The sequence below is a fragment of the Leptonychotes weddellii genome, chromosome 9 (genome assembly GCF_054177405.1).
Source record: "Leptonychotes weddellii isolate Sample4059 chromosome 9, ASM5417740v2, whole genome shotgun sequence".
Taxonomy (NCBI): domain Eukaryota; kingdom Metazoa; phylum Chordata; class Mammalia; order Carnivora; family Phocidae; genus Leptonychotes; species Leptonychotes weddellii.
Genome location: NC_138377.1, coordinates 126,166,469 through 126,172,468, shown reverse-complemented (window position 1 = coordinate 126,172,468; position 6,000 = coordinate 126,166,469).

Genomic DNA, 6,000 nt, shown 5'->3' with positions numbered 1-6,000 from the left:
GAGTGGGGGCCGGTGCGCTCGCCCAGCCTGCCCACAGGAGCGGCCACGAGAGAGCGAGGCGCCCCTCAGTCTGCTCCCTGCCTAGCCCGGGGAGGCAGCAGGGGCCAGTCTTCGGCCGGGGTCCCCAGACCATTCTCTCGGCCCCCAGGGCCCCCGCGGGGCACATGGACGGGGCAGCCTTACTTGCGAGTAATGAATCCGTGAAACCAGGGGGGCAGGGCTCCGTCCTGCAGGATGAGGGGCGCCTGTGTCTGCATGAACCACGTCAGGGCCAACTCCCGCAGCTTGGCGAGGGCCTGGCTGTCCCCCGCCTCCTCGGGCCCCCTCTGCAGGTTGAGCTGCTGCAGGCTGCCCTCCATTCTGGCCAGCGCTAAATGGAAGCAGAGGGCAGACCACCCACACGCCTCTATATCTGTGTGCACCCCGCTCATTTGCCTGAGTCTGTGCCCGCCCCAACCCCCCGGCCGCCAAGCCCACAGAAGCCCTATTGTCACCTCTCCTTCCTGACTCTGGGGCGGACACCTTGTGTGGCTGGAGACACTGGGAGGAAGGTCCTATTAGCAGCCGGTTGGGGGGGCTGGATAGGGCAGGAGACCTCGGACTTCCTGGCCCCTATCCCCCAACCCCCAACCCCCAACCTCCGCCACGACTGGAGACCAGGCCCTGGCTAAGGTCCTCAGCCCAGCTGCCATTAGCAAAGCAGTGGGGTTAAATTCTATTTGTCCTCGTGGACGCCACTTGTATTTTGGTGAAGTTCTGTGCTGATTAATCTCCTTCCACTCCAGATGGATTGAGTGCCTACTGTGTGTCCCGTGCCCTGGGCTGTGGGAATCACGGACACAGACGATTGGTAAGTCCATGTATAGAACATGGTGTCGAGGGGGAGGGCGAAGAGGGCGTGGCTCCCATCACTTAGACAGGGGTGGGGTCAGGGGTTAGGGGTCGAGGGGGGTCTGGCCCAGGAGGCCAGACTGGAGCAGGCAGGTGCCCGGGGAGAAACGATGCTGCTCGCCTGCAGAGGGATGAGGTGGGTCTTTGCTAGAGATCCGGGAGAACAACCCAGAATTCGGTGGAGCTGATAAAGACACACACCGTATTCCTACATCACGAGTATTTTGAGAGCCCTATTCCAGTGTACTTGATCTCTGCCGGAATGCCGCGTATTTTATTGTGTGCAATTCCGAGAAGTCCGTGGGCGTCACCAGACCCCAGAGGGGGAGCTGGGGAAGCTGGGGTCTGACGCAGAGTCGGTCTGCTGCCAAACTGAGGTCCTGCACATATTCAAATGCAAAGAAATGTGTTTTTATGATTTTCCATGAGGCACTCTCTCCCCACCTCCCTTTCAGGCACTACTCTCCGAGGGCAGAACCTGGTCATTTGCATAGGAAGACAAAGGCGTTTTGTGCTGGAGGGGCCAGGCTGAGGATCCCCGGTGGGGCCAGCAGCCCGGAGTCTGTGTCTGTGCTCAGAGAACGGGCAAGGCCCAGGTCTGGGACATCAGGGGCTCCTGCGGAAGGGTGGTCCCCAACAGCGCCACCCACCGCACTGCTCAGTCCCCACCGTGGTCACCTGGGGGGACACTGGTGGGGTGGCCGTGCCCCTTTGATTCCCCTCCCCGGGCGCCCTGGCCCCCGTTGGCTGGCTCTGCGGTAGGTCCTAAACCTCACCACCTCTCCGTGCCCTCGTCTATACAAACGGAGGGGAGAAACCACCCTGGCGGGGTTTGGGGCGTCAGAAGCCCATGCAGGCGGTCGGGCAGCTGCAAGAAACCTCAGCCCCCGCTCCAGGTCCCCAGCGGCTGGGGAGTCTTCCGAAGCCAAGTGTGTCTGTCGGATCGACACCTCCTCGTGCTGGGTTCTCCTCCCAAAGTCATGCTCCTCCTGTAGGACCCACACGGGGCAGCAGGCCATCCCACAGGGGCTCCCGCCTGAGGGCGCCCAGTCTGGCTTGCCCTCCTAGAGGCCACCCCCGAGGTCTGTCCAGCCACCCTGACCGGGGACCCAGCCCCAGCCCCCCGCGCCTCCTTTCCTGAACCCATGCGGTGGCAATGGGAGGCCAACGTGGCCTCTTCAGCGAATTCTAGTGCTTGTCATTGTTTGTGGACACGAAGTTTTCACACCCTTCGTCATTCTGTTCGTGGGCGGGGATTTGCTCCCTGGAGAAAGAGCGAGCCGACTTCTTTTCTCTCACGTCGTCTGCCTCATTCTCTCCTCTGTCCTGTGCCTAGGACAGTGCTTGGTTCAGTTAAATGCTCAACAGGCACATTTAATTTAACTTAAATTATTTACTTAGGTTTTATTTAAATTCAAGTTAGTTAACATACAATGTACTATTAGGTTCAGGGGTAGAGTTTAGCAATTCATCACTTGCATGAAACACCCAGCGCTCATTCAATAGGCATATTTTAAATTATTATTCAGATATATGATACACCCACATGGTGCTTAAAAATAAAAAATATAAAAAAGTATCCGTAACAATATTTTCCGTCCCAGCATTAAATCCCACACACCCAGGTCCTTGTCACTCCACGGGGACCCACGGCCGCTCTTCCCTGAATGTCCTTCCTGGGTTTCTCTATGCACAACCAAGTCCAAACGTATATTCTCATTCGAAGGGCGGAATACTATACGGCCCTTGTACAGTGTCCCGCTTCGTAAAACAATCCATCCTGGAGCTCTGCCCATAGGAGGACACCCGGGGCGCCGTGCGGGCCGTGGCAAAGGTACATTCCCGCCATGGCTGCACCGTGGGCTTTGTGACCAGCCCCCCGTGGAGGTCACCAAGTCGTTCCTGATGTTCCCCGATTTCCAACAACGTGGCAGTGGATGGCCTCACACGCACGCGACCCTGCACAAGCGTGAGAACACCCGCAGAACACAGTCCCCCAAGTGGGAGCCCTGCACTCAAAGGGTGCTTGTGTCTGTGGTTTTGATAGATGTTGCCAAATTGCCTTCCTTTGGGGTTGGATCCAACTGCGCTCAGTAAATATTGGAAGAGTAGGCAGATGGATGGGCAATATTTTCAAGCTCAGTCATCTTGGGGCCTCCCGTTTGCAAGAAAAACCAGGGGAGGGGCTGACACCGGTCAGGAGAGGTCACCAGTTTCGCTATGACTGTTTCGGCCCCTAAGTGCTGCTGAGCAAGTTTGTTTCTGCATAGCTGCTGGGGCGCAGGGGGTTCCTGGGAGATGCCCTCGGGCCTCCCACCCCGTGCACCCAGCTCTGTTGTAGCCACAGGACAACGGCCAGGTCCTGGGAACTCAATGGGGGCCTGTAAGAATGTGTTGGACCCGAGTGAGGAAACACCCCCCAATTCACACCAGTGTTGGCTCCAAAATCCAAAAAGAGAAAACTATAAAATCACTATGAATAAGGGCGTACGCAAATGTCTATACAATGGAATATTGCATCAACTTTATTGAGCATTCATAAAAGATTCATCACATCTGATGATGGTTTGGAGGTCAGATGGTTCCCCCCGCCCCCGCAGGACCCCCAAGGGTCGCAAGAAAACTGCCAAGAAATTATCATCAACCACCAATTAAATGAATTCTCAAAGCCAAATCATTCCAAAGCAAGATCATAAAAATAATATTTTCCCGGGGCGCCTGGGTGGCTCAGTTGGTTGAGCGACTGCCTTCGACTCAGGTCATGATCCTGGAGTCCCGGGATCAAGTCCTGCATCGGGCTCCCTGCTCGGCGGGGGGTCTGCTTCTCCCTCTGACCGCCCCCCTCATGCTCTCTCTCTCTCTCTCTCATTCTCTCTCAAATAAATAAATAAAATCTTTAAAAAACTAATAATAATAATAATATTTTCCCAAAAGTTCAAAGCAAAAAAATGTATATATATGCACACATTTTTTAATAATGTAAAATGGGACTGTCATTTCAGAATTATATATATTCGATATGAAGTGAAATGGGGTCTCCAAAGAGTGTCTTGGACCTACCATGGTCTTAAAAACACCGCCAGCCCCACCTGCTCCATGGAGCACCCCTGCTCGGGGCCAGTGGGCTCCCGAGCACCACGGAGGGAAGGGAAACCACCTGTCAGACCAGCGGGCCTCCCCGTCTGCCACCTCTCAGTCTTAGTGTCAAGAACAAGTGAACTTCTCCATAGATTATCTGGCCTCAGCAGTGACTAGTTCTGAGTCCGGGCAAAACTGAAAGCCCGCAGTATTGCAGGCCATATGCTCGTGAGGCCGGAAGGACGGGCAGCCATGGAGAGGTCAGCTTCGGGCGCACTGGGAAGATCGGGGTCAAAGACCGTACGTTAAGAACCCTGTTCTACAGCTTCTCAGAGGCCAGATGGCTGCCCCGGGCCTGGCACACCCGACAGCCTGCACGGTGGCCCGGGGTGCCCCCCAGCCCCGACAGCCAGGAGCATGGACCCGACCACGGCAGGTCCGCGATGATGCACCAGGCACTTCAAATACACCCCACTTCCTCTCATCCTCATCCCCAGCACAGTGGTGTGACTGCGCCCGTGTGTCCCCACCGCAGAGACGGGAAACAGACTCAGGACTGGAAAAGGCCCGGCCTGCCTCAGACCAAGCAGGACGCGGTGGCAGGGCCTCCCCACGGGCGTGTGGCACCGTGGCTTCGCTCCTTCCATTCGCCTGGCTGGGGGCGCCTTTCCCTGCTACGCAAATTCTGTACCTACCTTCCAAATGCACCGAATCAACCTTAGTAGCTATTTAGCCATACATTCAAACTTCAAAATACAAAAGAAACTCCAAAACAGACTCCGACTGGGGCCAGGGCTGGGTGCCAGGCAGGTGAGGTCTGCACAGGAGTTTGGGGGAGCCCCAGGGCCCAGGGAGCGGGTGAGGCCTGGGCCCGGGGGCAGGCAGCAGGCCTGCAGCTGCAGAGGCCCTGGGTCCTTTCCGCTCCCCGTGCTGTTCCTCAGCCGGGCACTGTGCCCAGTACAGAGGCCCACCTGCCTTGAGGGCGCCCCTCCCCGGGCCCCCTGCCCTCAGGTTCCTGCCCCTCCGCAGCTCCCCTGCGAGGCCCGTCTGGGAGCTGGGGGTGTTTCAACATCACAGAGGGGCTGTGCTAATGGCAGAGCTGGGGCAGCATCCTGGCTGGGTGAGGGGCTCTCAAAAGGAGCAACGGAAGGGAGCAAAGGAGTTCTCTTGCTGAGTGTCCTCACCTCCTGAGCCCTCCTTCGGGGGTCTTCCCCCCTCCAGCTCTGCTCCCCTCATTGCTCGGCCTGCGTCAGCACCTCTTACGCCCCTTTTGAGGCAGGTGGGCTGCTGTACTGGGCACAGTGCCCGGCTGAGGAACAGCACGGGGAGCGGAAAGGACCCAGGGCCTCTGCAGCTGCAGGCCCGCTGCCTGCCCCGGGGCCCAGGCATCACCCACTCCCTGGGCCCTGGGGCTCCCCCGAACTCCTGTGCAGGCCTCACCTGCCTGGCACCCAGCCCTGCCCACCCTCTGTCCTCCATCAGTTCCCTGGGGCAGCCTCTGCCTGTCCGAGCCCTGGAGCCCTGGCCCCCGGGGCTGGGAGGGTGGCCAGCACTCAGGTGACCTCCCTCTAGGAAAGGCAACCACAAGGTGTGGAGATTTGCCTGCACGTTTGGTAGGGAAATGAGGCTTTCTGGAAGCCAGAGTCTGCAAATCCAGGCCGAGAGGGTCTGTGGGGGTGGGGGTGGGGTGGGGTGCTCCTGTCTCTGCAGCTGCCCCGCCTGCCCGGGCCGCTTCCTGCAGCGGGGGCCAGGCCTAGTCACACAGCCCCTGTCTTCCCTTGGCCCCCTCCCACGACCCTGTCAGGGCAGGAGGCGCGGCGCAGGGCTGTGTGGACGTGTGCGTGGAGGGCCCTCTCCCTGCAGTTGCTGGTGGGGCCTCCTCGTGGGGCTGCTCACTGGGCATCGCAGCCTCAGCTCTGACATCAGCCTGGCTCCCTGTTCCCTCTCCGGCACCGCACCCTGAACTCCAACCCCCTCCCGTCCAGGCCAACTTCCTCTGCATGTGCTCTGGGGTCAGCAAGGCCCTCCCAA